General features: G+C 31.9%; 1 long non-coding RNA gene across 1 annotated transcript; it reads right to left on the bottom strand.

Annotated features, from left to right (window-relative positions):
• Positions 1-7,770: 7,770 nt before the first annotated feature.
• LOC145323368 (uncharacterized) lies at positions 7,771-11,678 on the bottom strand. The gene is made up of 5 exons (XR_013880932.1): positions 11,609-11,678; positions 10,991-11,070; positions 9,952-9,985; positions 8,748-8,802; positions 7,771-7,925 (listed from the first exon to the last, which is right to left on the bottom strand). It is a non-coding gene; the product is annotated as an uncharacterized LOC145323368 (long non-coding RNA).
• Positions 11,679-15,666: the final 3,988 nt, after the last annotated feature.

Here is a 15,666-nt window from a genome sequence, read left to right as displayed (position 1 = left end):
AAGGTTAGGTTGAGTTGGGTACATGGTAGCCTGCAAAGATAGGTTAAGTTTGATACATAGTAGTATGCAAGGTTATGCTGAGTTTGATACATGGTAGCCTGCAAGGTTATGTTGAGTTTGATACACGGTAACCTGCTAGGTTAGGTTAATTAGGGTACATTTCAGCCCTCAAGGTTAAAGCTCCTAACAACGACTTTGACGACGATTATTAGATGTTTGAAAAAACACAATAGGCGATGAGGTGTGTTGATTGATCATTATCATATAAGGAATTTTGCTGATTTGATAAAAAAAATTTTGATTTTGGGCTTGGGCCTGGTATGTCGCAAGCAAATGAGTTCACAGAGCACATTGCGACAACATTCTTTGAGCACACGATCGATGAATATCATTTACAATATTTGTTGATAACAACTTTCTTTGAACAAAATTTTAATAATTCAATAACTGTCAATCAAACATACTTAATGTCTTCTAAATTTTCAAAATATTTTAGCCCACATTTGCCAATTTACATATCTTTAAAAAAATCCTAATAATGATTATATTACATTGTTGATTGTACAGTTACTATACTGTTCAATAACAATACCATAATAAATATTTTTACATAAGATTAAAATCAGTTTAAAAGATATACTATCGGCCCCTCGAGGCTAACAAAACTGTAATTAAAATTTTGATTTTATTTTAATATTCGTGGAAAATTGTATGTAATATGCATGCATGATTTTTCAGTATGGCTGAGAACCAGTTATAATCCAGCGGATATAAATAGGTTTCAAAGCCCTACTAGAAAAAATCAAACCTACCAACAAATAATTAAAAAAACGGCATACCACATGTAGTATAAATATTGAAGTTGTCAGTGGCAGGCCAGAAAGAAAACATACATATATCAAACACTCAATATCTTTAAAGAATACTAATCTTTAAAAACTCTCAGGGATCTTAAGGGATAAGACAATAGACGATAATTATATGTACATCCCTAAACCTGATAAACAAAATAACCCTTTTATATCAAAGTTTATTTAGTGAACGAATATCTTTAAATATTTGATACTAGTTTGATTTACAGTCCCTTTCCCCTCCCTCCCTGATAAATAGTGGTTACATAGATAGTTCATCAGTACCAAAACTTTTTTAAGATTTAAAAAAAAGAGAGGCGAGATTGAAGTGATTATTCTGGTGCCTTAATTTTTATTAACATTTTCCTTCATTCGTTATCGTCAAAAAAATAAAAATTTTGACAGTTAGTTCAAAATAGCAATGATATATGCGAATTTGCGAAACCCTAACCCTGCTGGGCAAGCCTACCTTAACCTAACCTAAAAAAAAAAATAAACAAACAGACGAAAAGCTACCCCACACCATGTTTTTTTCAAATTAAGAAAGGGTGGGTTTTTATAAGTGTATATAAGTACTTTGTGTGAGAGCAACGAAATTTATTTCATGAACATAATTATTTTGTTGGTAAATGACTTGGGAGGAAAATGTGACCAAAATTTGTGAGTTGTTTGTTTGATTGATTATTTGGCAAGTATTTATTTATTACAGGGAACAAGGGGATGAAACGTGGAAAATAATATCCTCAATTTCAATGATGATGAACAATTATAGATTATCCCTTCTGTAGATTACAATTGTTGAAATGTTTTGATACTTCTTGTTCTAAGTACCCAGTGTTTTTACCAACGAACGAGAAAACATTTTTTATAATTAAAACTTTGGTTCTAGTAAAATCTACAATCCAAAGTCCTAGGTCAGTCATTCTGGTAAAATGTTGTTTTTTTTCATGCCCGTTTTTCTGAACGATTTACACATTTTTATGAGGTTTCCTTGTTATAAGAATATAATTATTTCCATAATATGCCAAACATGATTTTTTTTATTTGGTGCCCCAAGGTTGACATTAAACATTTAATGTCAACAAAATGCAACTTTGGCTTAACCTTTTTGGGACCAAAATACCTGCATGGCTACCAATTATCCAATAAAACCTGGCCTAACCTGCCAAAAATACTCCATACCTTTTTATTCTATTCCTCTTACAAATACAGAGGGTGGTTTTCAGTGCTGAACAGCCACTTTGAGGAAAACCGCCAAGTTTTAATATAATTGTCTTTATATTCCAAGTTTTGCTTAAAGAAATATTTTTCCAGTATGGCTTCGAAACCAATTAATATCCACTGAATTACAACCGGTTTTCAGCCAAACATAAAGATAATGTACTCACATGTTTCCACGAATGATAAGATAAAAATAGTAAAAATTTTCATATTAATATCCGCGGCAAACTGTCTATAATACGATGCAATACAAAACTATTCTGTACTGTACATAAAGTCAAAATTAATTTTGCCAATAGGCTTTAGTTTGGCAATATGTGTCCTATTTGTTTTAAACTTTACCACTTTTTGCATTCTTTTCTGCGCATTTTCCTATGCTTATATCATGGGCGTGCGAAAGGGAAGGGTGACAAGATACTACTCTTTGTCCTTCTGTCTATTGGAAATAATATGGGGGATATTTCTCGGCTGCTATTTAAGATAAATGACTAAATTATTTTGTTCACTTTATCCATAAGCAACCAGTACATAATCTACTTGGTCCGTCGGTCTGTCGGTATAATGAACATTCAGTTTTCTTAGGAAGAAAATAATTTACTCAGATCCCATTAGAGATAGACAGCTGTTTTTTAGGGTGAAGAACCTGCTAACTACTGAGCTTCCCCTGGTTAACTTACTTTGTCCGTCAGTCTGTCCTAAACGCTCTGGGGAACATGAAGTTTTATTTTTGAAATTTGGTCTGACAATATAACAGTACTAATCTGAAACTAATAAAATTTGAACAAAATATGCGTTGTCATACTTGTTAATACAGATAAACTGCTGAAACTTTGTGAAAATACATTATTACAAAATGTTTCTGACATATTCAAACGTACTAAGATACCAACTTATATAATCATAACTGAAAGAAAATCTTTGCATTAAAAATATAAAAAAACTCTTTATCAAAATCTCTAGGTAGAAAATAATTTATTGAAAAGATTGATTAATTTGAAGAGGATAACAAAAAACTTTTTGCATTTTTTTTAAGTTAAACTTTATTAATAAGGGTATGTGCGTCAGTACATCACAACGTTGGGAACAGTCGGGTCTTATGCACATTTTAACATTATAACTTACAAAGAAGCTGTTTAAAGCACAACTCTATATAAATTGATATATAAATAATTGAATATATGTACAAAGGAAACTTTGTCGTCAATTTAAGTTGCCAATATGTGCCTTATTTATTGGCCAGTTCGTTTTCACTGTAAAAAGGGAGGTTATGGGAAACAGGGGTAGGATGGGGGGGGGGGTATCGTTTTGTTAGACAGCTGGAAATATCACTTTATTAGAGAACATGAAAATCTGATGCAACATAAAAGTATTTATTTAATTATATATAGATTTCTTTTGATCTTCATGTAACAATTGTGTAATCTCCACGGATCTTGAGAGATGAGACAATGGATGATAAATTTTTAAACGTATCTAATAATAATAAGCAAAATTACCCTTATGTACATTCAAAATATTGGTTTAAAGGTCAGCCACTTCCAGTTTGAAACCGACAAGTTAAAATTCAAAAGGGACTCAATGTCTTTGAGCCAATGAAATAAAATAACATTGTTATAGACGGGGTGCTGCCACTTTTACCACTAGCAAAAATACAACTACTGTGTTTTGACAAAAAGTGGGTGTGTTTTTGTCAATTTCGTTTTTAGCTGTATTTTTTGGCAATATTTTTGTATCCACTGTCAAAATTACACTCTTACTACTGTCATTAACACAGTTTTACTGTCATTTTCACACCCATGAAATTCAATGAGGCTGTGAAATTCAGTTTTGATGACAAAAATACACCTAAATATTTTCACATTAATATAAGTATTTCAACCAAGTTTTAATAACTTATAGTTATCAATCTTATTAAAAGAAGGTAACAGACGAATATTGAATATTATAGAGTAGGTGACTAATTTTAATAACCAAATTTATTTCACTTATTTTAATTTTTTAATATATTTTGTCTTTCTTGTTTGTTTAAAGAAATATTTTTGAAAAATATATTAGATTAATAGTACAACAAGGATGACAACATCCATAAAAGCAAAGCTTAATAAACTGTACGGATAGACATACTTAGCCCTTACAGATCGGGCCCCAATTCCCACCTTAATAGATCGGGGGAGGGGGAGGGTTTCCAAGAGCCCCCCCCCCCTCTATCTCGGCTCCTGGTACAGATAAAGACGTAAAATTTTTTTCTGGTGGTTCATGTGTATTTTTAGAGAAAGTTACTTTTTCTAGTCATAGCGGCCAGACCGCTCCTTAGCCGCTTTTTAGCGGCCAGCTGCTAAATTTTAAAACAGCTGTAGAGCGGCTAATTTTGCAGCTAGGATGACCAAATTTTAGGACGAACTTTTATTTTTCATAACAAAAAAAATACTTTTTCTGATCATCGCCGAAAAACGGCAAATAACGAAAACCGCTATTTTCGGCGGTTACGGCGGTAAAACGGCGGTTGGCGGCGCAAATTAATATTTTTATCTGTTTATTATTGCTCAAGGATTTACCAAAAAAAATTATAGGTCTCTAGCTCTAATAGAAGCCACGATATTCATGATATATGTCTGTAGTAAAAGCCGGACAAAAATCGGTCATAAAGTCGGTCAGGGAGCGGTCAAACGGTCATAACACCACTTTTCTCAGAAGGTCATTGATATCTAAGTATTCACCAAAAAAATTTTAGGTTTCTACCTTATACACAAAAGTCATAATGTAGAAATTAAGATTTATTTAGAATTTTTTCTAATTTTTTTTGCTACCCAACCGACTTTGACCGGACACCACAACCGACACAGACCAGATATCCTAATAAAATCAACTCTTGCCGACGTATAATTACTAAACTTAAAAAGTCATGAAGTTACAGCTCTCCATCTTACCTACAAAAAAAATGAGATTGAAAAAACTAGAGGGGGGGGGGGCTCTTGGAGCCCCCCCCCCCCCCGATCTGTAAGGGTTAAATTAACAAAAATAGACTAACATGGCATTTGTTATTCAACATTGTTTAGAAGTCTGAACGAAAATTTCGTTTAACAGAATATAAAATTACTTAAATAGATGTTGCTTAAAATGTACACACTTACATTGTAATACTTGAATTCAGCAATGTTTCACTTATATTATTTTTCCTAATCGTCTGGGTAATTAATAAAATTTTTGGATTATGATAATTACATCATAATATATCTATTTAAAAAGGCTATAGAGTAGAGTTGTTACGTTTTTAAAACTGTCTTTTACATGAATCATCAAGTCGGAAGGTCAATTCTAACATGCCTAAATTAAATATAAGAGCTATCTGTAAGGGACCAACGACCCGACCCTTGATGTATAAAAGTTTCGCTTTTAAAAGTGTTTTTTTTCAAAAAGAAAATATTTGTTTGAGTGTCACTTGTACTTTAAATGGAGATAAAAACACGTAGATGAAGAGTTTAAATCTCAAAAGAAATTGAAATAATCAAATCTCGTCAATTACCTCGTTGAGGTGAAATTTCCTTCAATTTTAAATTGATTATCCAGAGAAGAGTAGCATCCGTTTGTTATGGGATGTGATACTCTAGCCACCATGAATATTAGGTTGAGACACATCCAACAGACAACCAACTCTTTAATTTCAGGACCTTTGTCTGAAAGTCCTAAATAAGCCTGGTAGTGGGTTGCGCCTGTTTAAGGGCCAAGGCATTCCCACCTACTCTTACTATTAGTGCCACGGCCAAAAATAGCAGTAGTAGATACCATTTTCACCGTCTTCAGAATGAAGTGATGCAAAATTTCGAAATTTCGAATTATAACAAGATTGGTTTGTGTGAAAACTAACGCCTTTCACGTTAAAATTATAAAAAAAAAACATTATATGACTTCCTGCTAGCTACGTTCAGGCAAAAAGATTCGAACGCTGCCACTGTAGAAGTCTGAAGGGAACACTTATGTAACATAAAAATTCTTTTTTCATCACCTGTCATACAAACTTTTAATTACCACTGAGAAGAGAAAAAAAATGTAAAAAAAGTGTTTTCTTTTTTCATTTTCTTTGTGCAATTTTGTTTCTTGGATACTTTGATGTTTTGTTGCTGGATATTCAAACTTTACTCCATTTCCATAAAGCTATCATAACTTTGTGTCACATTAAATTTCTATGCTTTTCAGCCTACAATACTTATTGTTAATTAATCTAAAAATTACTCTTAGATCCTCCTTTTCCATACACATGTCAAGGGCAGTCTTTGAAAGTATCATTTATATTTCATATTCTTACTAGAAGCAAAGCTACTTTTATCTTTCATTTAACAGTAATACGTCTGCCAGCTAAGTTTAGGGGAAAATGTAATTCTTCAGCAACTATTCAAGATAGACGGCAGAATCTATTTTGTTAGATTCTCTTCAAATAATCGCAGCCAGTATATAATATACTCGATCTGTCGGTAAAGATCTGACGGAAGTTGAACTTCTGATGGAAAAATTGGAGGTTGTCAACGGCTATTTTTTCTTGATATTGAATAGGTCGCTACTTATGATGTTGTCATTCTTGTTTTTATTTTTCCGGCTTGTTTCATGGAAGCAAAATATTTATGAAGTGAGTTACAAAAGTTACAAAGGAGAAAAATATGCTTTCACAGAAATTCAGAACACAGTAAAAGTGTCGGACTGATTATGACGTAAAAAAAATTAGCTAATGAGAGGCCATTATAAATTTTACCATTGGTCAATAATGGCCTCTTATTGGCTAATTTTTTTTACGTCATAATCAGTCCGACACTTTTACTGTGTTCAGAAATTCATCATTCTGTAATTCATTTTGGCTTTAAAACTTTGGGTACTATTAAATATAAATTTGTTAATACGAACTAGCAAATAAAGGTCGGCCAAAGAGTTAGCTATCAATAATTGCTGAGGTGGGTTAAATTTTAAACTCTAATTTAGATTTTATGTCCCCAATCCTAGTTGTACAGTTTGTATCTCATAGTTTTAATTTATTTTAAAAATGAAAAATGTTACTCAATTGTATTGGTCATAAAAACTTTTGTCATAAAGGTATATTTCTTTAGAAAGTAAAATTAAGAATATATTTTTAAAAACATATGTCATAAAACCAAAGACGTCCAAGGGGGGGGGGGTAATGGGGCGGCCCCTCCCCCCATTTAAAATTTACCCCTACCCTGGGAGTGCCGTAGGCACCCCCAAAATCAAAAATCTCTAACCAAAAAAATTTTTGCGCGCTTTGCGCGCATTTTTAATACTAAATTTTTAATAAAATTTAAATTACCCCCCCCCCCCCCCCAATTATTTTACCCCGGGGGTAAATTTTTTTTGGGGGGGGTAAACAAATTTTACCCCTGCCACCAGATTTCAGGGGGGGTAATTACCCCCCCTCCCCCAAGCAAATTCTACCCCCGGGGTAAAATTTTTGGGGGGGGTAAAAAAAATTTGCGGCACGCTTCGCGCGCCATTTTACCCCCCCCAAAAACTAATTACCCCCCCCCTTAAAAAAATTTTACCCCCCCCCAAAATAAAAAGCTTGGTCGCCCCTGCATAAAACAATTTCCATAAAAAAATTGTCTTGTCATTGCCATAAAACAAGACGAGATAAAAACATAAACTTGTGAAATCTGTAAAAGTTGTAAAATAAATTTTCCTGAAAAAAACAATGTACTTTATAAAAAAAATCCTGAAAATATATTTAATCTAAAGTATGATTAACAATTTGGTAAACAAATATTTTTATAAAATTTTTGAAATTAGAATGATAACCATGGATAAGATAGACATTTCAAACTTTAAGTTGTTTCCACTGTTACAATAATCAGTCTAAAACAAAAAGATAATGTTTATTAATAGAAATACCAGACAAACTTAATATTAAAGGGCAAAAGAAAAGAAAAACTTGGTAATGTGAATGTACAAAGTTTTTAAGGTTATTGTTTTCAAAAATGTTTGAGATCATTGTTTTTATAGGTTCCAAGGACCATAGCATTATTTTAAACTACATCCTCTTTTTTTTAAAGGTTAGAAAAAAATAAAAAGAATGATATAAGATGTAGATATAACAGAGATACAAACTTTACTTGTAGAGTATCTTTGATAATAATTTATCATAATAGAGACTAATTACTTAAAAACATTTAAATTTAAAGTCCTTGCTGAGGGAGGGATTGGGGGATTTTATCTGATTATTTAAAACTTGTATGCATAGTTTAAACTATGGCTTTAATGTTATAAAATTTAATAGGCTAGAAGTTTATTCTAAGATTTATTTTTTTTTAAACTTAACCTAGACATTTATTTTACTCGTAGAGGGCAAGAGTAATAAAAGTAGGTATTCCCGATGGGGAGGGGTTTGCCTTAAACCCCCCAACCTTGCCCAAAACCTTCTTTGAAGCATAACAAGGTTTTTTTTCTATAAATGTGGTACAAATTTCCTTTATATCTTAATAGAAATAAACTAAAACCAAACAAAAGACTACTCTAGTTGAAGAATAATGGATATATTATTACTTAGATGCTACGTCAGATTTCATTATTTTCTAATAAAGTGAAACTCGCAGCGGGCTTAAATAAAGATACCCCATTCCCCCCCCTCTTACCCATCCCCTACCTTCCTACAGGATTTAAAATTTTATAAAATCATACCGTACAAACACAGCTGAATTCCCTGTCAGTTGTGTCACCCTGGTCGATCATATTTCTAAATTTAATCATTATAAACAATGACTGAAAAGTCTATGAAAATTAATTAGTAAATCTACATCTACTCCATGTTTTCTGTAGTTATAGCATACTAAATCTATTTAGAAAGATTTTCCCCATAATAAAAAATTAACGTTACATAGAAGGTGGTTAATGCGCAAATAGGTAATATGGAGAAAATGCATTTACGTAAATAAAGTAATATTTTTATAAATGAAATTATCGCATTACTTTTTATTAAAAGGAAAACAAAGAATTGGACGTAATATGCAGGGATCTAAAGGTATAAATTGATTTACATAATTAAACATGCAAAAGTAACCCTTCTGTAAATTAAAATAATTGGTAGAAACGTTACACTTAAATAAATGAACCAAACAATCAAATTCAATAAAAGTTACTTTAGTTGTTAGGGCAACGAATAAGAAAACGTCATCATAAAACTTTGGGGACTAGTGTAATAAACAGCCCAAATGTCCCCTCCCTCCCTGGGTAAATAGCACATACAACAACAAGAAATCCACTGAACTTGTCCTCCAACTCATGATTTAATCTGTGCCTCCACTTTTACTAGCTTCGGTTAATGTGTTTTTTTTTAATTGGAATATCTTGGGGTGGCAATTACAATTGAAAACTTTTTTGAATTTAAATTTTTTTTTATAGATTAAAAGCTTTTTTGACATTTTAATGATATGTTGCATTTAGGTTGGTTATTGAATATTAAATCTATTAGATATCGTGCCAAAATTACTAATCTTTCTATTCTTTAATATTTTATCTTATTGTATTCTAGACTGCTTTCTGCTTAAAAATTTATAAGATTAACTACAATTTTTTTTTGTATTTTATTATTCGTAGAAAATTGTCCGGAATATATTAAAATACATGTTTTTTTAGTATGGCTTAGAACCTTTTATGATTTAGTGGATATTGATGGGTTTTGAAGCCATATTGGAAAGTGAGTCGAATTATTGGCTTAAATACCCTAAAATTAGTAATATTTCGCGAGAAAAACTATTTAGCACTCAACTTTTCAGTTTATCAATTAATTTTAATGATAACAAACAAGAATAAAAGTTTTTCATCAAGTTTTTATTTTGCTGACAGAAAAGTTGGTGGCAAAATAGTTTTCCTCTGTCAAACTTACTGTCTGGCCTCTCGAATTTTCCATGCAAAATGTGCTGAAATAAATAATTATTTAATAGAATACAATTGTTCATACCTTTGAATTAGTAAAATACTCTATAATTTGAATTGTCCGTCCGTATTTCCTTCCTGTTTACGACCAGTTGTTCGTCCGTCTGCCTGTTATTAGAAACGACAGGGAAAAAACTATAATTTCTCGTAGACTGATAGATAGACGACTGTTTATTTGTAAAGATAATTATTCCAATAAACGCTTAGTATATAATGTACTTGGTCTGTTTGTTGTATATGTTAAACTTTTCGTTTTTCGCAATAAAAGAGGTCATCTAGAAAAAAAATGGAAGCTAGAATCAAAATATCTGCCCCTACTTAAGAATAGCTCACTGGAGATTTATATAGAGAAACTTATAAGGGGGAAAATATCACTGTGGAAAAATTTCGGTGGTACTTTTGACGAACCTAAAGAGTATATACATGAAATATTATAAAGTTGCCGCACATTTTTAAACAAGGATGACAACATCCATAAAAGCGAAGCGCTGAAACGGAAGGACAAACGGACATTAACACTTGTGTATTGTCTGAACTGAATAATCAGAATATAAATGTATAAGAGTCAATGCAAAATTGTAAGTAAATTTGTTGAAAAATGCTTGATACAGAATACTGTTTATGGACATACTGACATTTTAAAGACTTAATTATAGAGTTGCTTCGCTTATAATATTGTATTTTGTTGTCCCAGGAATCAGTATACAAAAAATCAGATCAATCGGATGATTAGATTACATCAAAATTTGTTGTTAAAAAAGTAAAAAAATCAACATGTTTAAAATGGACGTACGGACATTTTGGTAATGATTATAGAGTTGCTACGCTTTCTAAACTACTACAGGAATGACCATGCAAAGTTTGAAATCAGGACAATTCTAACATGCCTAAATCAACGAAAAAAGCTATCCGTTACGCACGGACGGACATACGGACGGACGTCCCGACCCTAATTATAGAAAAGCTTCGCTTATAAAAAAACTCTTAACCTCTGGTACAAGCAGACTTTTTATCCTCCATGTTAAAATATTTATCGACAACGCCAATGTTAACATTCAGAGTCCCAACTAAATATATATATAAAATAGAGGATAATTTTTATATTTCATACGTAAAATCATAATTATAAAAATCACAAAACCTTATCAAATAAAATACTTAGATACCTTTTATAGTAGCAGTGCTATTAGAACAATATTCTCTGTAAAGTTTCACTTATATGTCCCAATGAAGGTATAAGATTACTTATAGAGTGGCTACGCTTGGCGCAAATCCAACATCCCCCCCCCCCCCATTGCACGCCACAGATTAACAACGCTTAAATTTAATATGTAATAGTAGCTTTTTTATTACATTATTTGGTTCCAGGACAAACGCAGGAGTGACAATTATGTCGGAGAGGACAAACGCGCGCAGGAATGTCTAAAATAGGAAGTTAATTAAAGATTTCTATGCAGGTTAGATTAGGTTAATATACAAATAAGCCCACTGAGGTGATTATACATTTACAGATTTGTATAAGATAGTTTAAAATAGGTTAGGTTGGGTTAAGTGCCCACTCCGACGTTTGTCATCCCTGCGTTTGTCCTATGGCCAATTACTTTCCTTGTCCTGGGGTTAAACATCCTTGGTTCCAGGAATTGGTTATGTCGGACCAACTTGTTACACAAAAAGTTTCAGCCTAAACATGATTCATTACTCTCAAGGCCCGGGACAACAAAACTGGTATTTATTTTAATATTAGTTGAAAGTCTATATACGTGATGCGTTACATGGTTTTTAAGTATGGCATAGTACCGGTTCTAATCCAATGAATAAACATCGAATTCGAAGCCATTCTAGAATATTTATTGCTATCATCTTATTATAAACAGCTTTCTGCTGATATGAAGAAGACACGGGCTAAAAAACTGGTTTTAATCTTATGATTGTACATTTTTATATTCGTAGAAAACTGGATATAATACGATGCTAGACATAGTTTTCGTATGGATGAGAACTGGTTCTAATCCACCGGATAAAAATCGGTTTCGAAGCTATACTGGAAAAATAATTGCCTCTTGTCCTGTGGTTGGATCTGCTTTTTGACACTCAATTGTTTCACCAAAGGCCAGTTCATGTCTACAATCCTAGAATGAAATTTCAAAGTAAAATAATAGAGGGGAAAGGGGTTAAATAACTTTATGTCCACGGGGTGAGGACCCTATGCCTACTTTCAATTGGGTCTTTGAATATCAGCCAGTAGCGTCGGAAATACTAACACTGCAAGTTGCTAAAAAAAGCAGAAAGCAATTTGCAATCAGACAAAAAAAGTCTCCACTACATGAACAAGATAGTTGTTTGGGTTAAATATCAATAGTTATACATTTATTAATAGATTAAAAATCTATTTCATGTGTTCAGGGACAGGACAATAGTTTGATGAATTGCATTTAATCTAGATCTTTATTATGTTTTTTTTCTTCAAAAAGGCATAAAGTTTTCACTTCTTCCACTAATTCAAAATTAATTTTCAATGAATTCTTGTCATTTTTATGTCCTTTGGGACATCTTAAACGATGGTCCCCAAAAATTGTGTCTGTCCTTTTGTTGGTTTGTTCGATTCTCTTAAGAATATAGATATATACATTAAACAGGGGAGAATTTTTATTATGGTTAAGGTTTTGTGATTTTCAAATCTTTACATTAATAAATATAATAAATGAATAAATCTCTGTTTTTATACAATTGAAAATAAGTAATCTAGTTCTCATTTTTTAAACACATTGAAAATTGTTTACAATTATAATTAATAAAAACAGGTGTAAAGAGTCTAATCGGTTCATTAGCCAGCGTGATATATTAAACATTATCTATTATTTTTCTATGACTGGTGGACGCGACAGTCAGTCGGACAGACATAAACGTGTGCCCTTTTATAAAGTAGCAACTTTACAAATAAATCATTACACTGCAATATGTGCATTGTAATCCATTTGATCCTGATGTAAAAATTAAAAATATTATCAAGTAAACAAAAATCATATTTTTCTGAAAATTAATCCTCATTTGTTTTAATAAACTTTAAATTAAGTGTTTTTTATCTAAAATTTGACTAAATTTAATGATTGGCTTTTCAGTGAAGCTTTTGCATGTTACTTGTTAATAATGAAGCATCTTTCAAATTGTCTTTAACTTTAGGAAATAGAAACATAGAAATGGTGTGCATTTAATTTTCACAATTCTTTTCACAGTTTTCCTACTTTAAAGGCTTAGCTACTTATGGATGTTGTCTCCCTTGCTTAATAACAATTTTGATTAATTAACCAGAAAACTATTGTTTAACATATGGGTAATATGTTTATTTGTTTGAAATGAACAATAAACTATTCAAATTACAAAAATATTCAACAAACACAGAGTCAGGAAAAGGTAAGGTAATAATAGTTATTTCTCGCATCGTATTATAAACGGCTTTCCGCGGATATAGAATGTATATAGCCGGTGCCTTCGGCACCCCGGGCGTGAAAAAAACTAGTTTTAATCTTATGATTGCACCGGCTAAAAAAAACTGGTTTAATCTTATGATTGTACATTCTATATCCGCGGAAAACTGGATATAATACGATGCTAGACATAGTTTTATCGTAGGGATGAGAACCGGTTCCTATCCACCGGATTCGAATGAATACGAGAAAATTTTTATTTTACTGATATTATTTATTTTTGTGATTAGTTGGTTCCAAGCTCTTAGTGTCCAAACTTTGCAGCCGATAATTTTAGACTACAGAAGAGCTTATTTTATTTATTATAATTGAGGGTGGACATTGGACATCAATTTATTGGTCATTGTCTTATTACATAAGATTCCTGTTTTAAGGCCAGAATAAAATATGAAAGTAAAAAGACAGACAGAATGAGAAAAAACACTGGCTATAACTTATAGAGTCGTTTCGCTACTATAAAAAATGAGAAAAAACTTACATTACAAATTTTACACTTTATAGCTTGACAAGAACTGAAGGAAACTATTAATCCAGCAATTACATATTTTATAAATATCATTTTGCCTAAATAAAAACTCGGCGTGTCATCACTTTCACCTAGTAATCTGTTTATTTAAACTGCAAAAATTATAATAGCCAGGCAGCAAAATGTCCAAATTAAAGGAAGCGCGGATCTCCATATAGCAAATGATAATATTAACTGTTACTTTTTGATGACACAACCCAATCTTTCCCGATTTTGTATAATTTTTTATGGAACACGATTCCAGTGACGTCATATTTTTCTTTCCCGAAAAAGGGAAGGGGGGAAGAAAATCTCTTCAAAAGAGATGGGGAAAACCTCCTTTTCTCCCATCTCTTTTTTTCTTCCCCCCTTCCCTTTTTCGGGAAAGAAAAATATGACGTCACTGGAGTCGTGTTCCATCAAAAATTATACAAAATCGGGAAAGATTGGGTTATGTCCTTTTTGATGACCCAAATATAATAAAAGGGTGAACAGTGAACACCCTTATTCTTACAAATAGCTTAGAACCTGAAAGCTTACAAATTTATATGAGGGAAAGTCGGTGTCGTCGTATGCTATATCTTACACACATACAACTGCTTGGTGATAGTAGTATTATATAGTTCACATTTTAACTGCCGCACTATTCTAAGGAAATATTCTTAATAACTGAATTCCATATTAAAAATATTAAGTATGTTAAAACTAATCTTTATGCTTAAATGCAATGTAAAATTACATCTTTAGTAGAAATATAAACAAGAAAACATCCATAAAAGCGAAGTCCAACAAACCAGATACTAGTAAAAAGAATACATTAATCTGTCGTAAAAAAGCTTAAAATGCTATGGTTTTTTTCTGTATAAAATTGTAACTGTACAATTCCAGCATTTGTAAGAGTCGAAGCTTTTAAAAAATCAAATCAAATAATCTTGGGTAATTTTCAATTTGGAAAAGCAAATTTTTTTAATAAATCAACGATCAAACCTATCTATTACGGACGGACGTATCAACCATAAATGTAGAAAAGTTTTGCTTTTTAACAACTGTTTTAAGAAAATTAATCTACATTTGTCATTTAGAACATTGTAAAATTTTAACACAATCATAGTCTTTCTCACAAAACCTCAGCATTATTCTAAATGAAAATGGGCATCTAGTGCAGTTCATGGTAGAATGTTCCTGGTAATAATTGTCAAACGGTTGACTGTACATGGCATGCCCGTATATCGTGTTAAGCGGGATAAGAAGGCTTATAAATAATCTACAATTGCCAAGATCCAATTATGCACATGGAAAGCTTCACTGAAATAAAAACACGTAAAATAAGACCTTTTCGCGCATTCATGTGCACTGCGAGATAACTGTTTCACCGATTGGCCGTTAGCAGCCTTTGAATTTCTTAGATTTTTGGAGATAATCGTTATCAGGAACTTTTTACCGTGAACTGCACTAGATCCAAGAATGGCACGTTGTCAATATGCTTTTGGTCTAAACTAATAAGGAAAAAATCAAATTACAGCTACCGATTAATCGATTTTTTGTCAATCAGTAGCTGCAGCCAACTTTAAGAATATTATGCGGCTTCAAATTAGCATTAAGCGGCTCAGATCTGCTTTTTGGTTTGGTAGAAACAATCTGTAATAAATATAAAAAAAAACATTATATCTAATTT

The sequence above is a fragment of the Acartia tonsa genome, chromosome 6 (genome assembly GCF_053477335.1).
Source record: "Acartia tonsa isolate MP-2025a chromosome 6, ASM5347733v1, whole genome shotgun sequence".
In the NCBI taxonomy this organism is placed as follows: Eukaryota; Metazoa; Arthropoda; class Copepoda; order Calanoida; family Acartiidae; genus Acartia; species Acartia tonsa.
The sequence above is the reverse complement of the archived record's forward strand: the minus strand, read 5'-3'. Positions and strand labels throughout refer to the sequence as shown.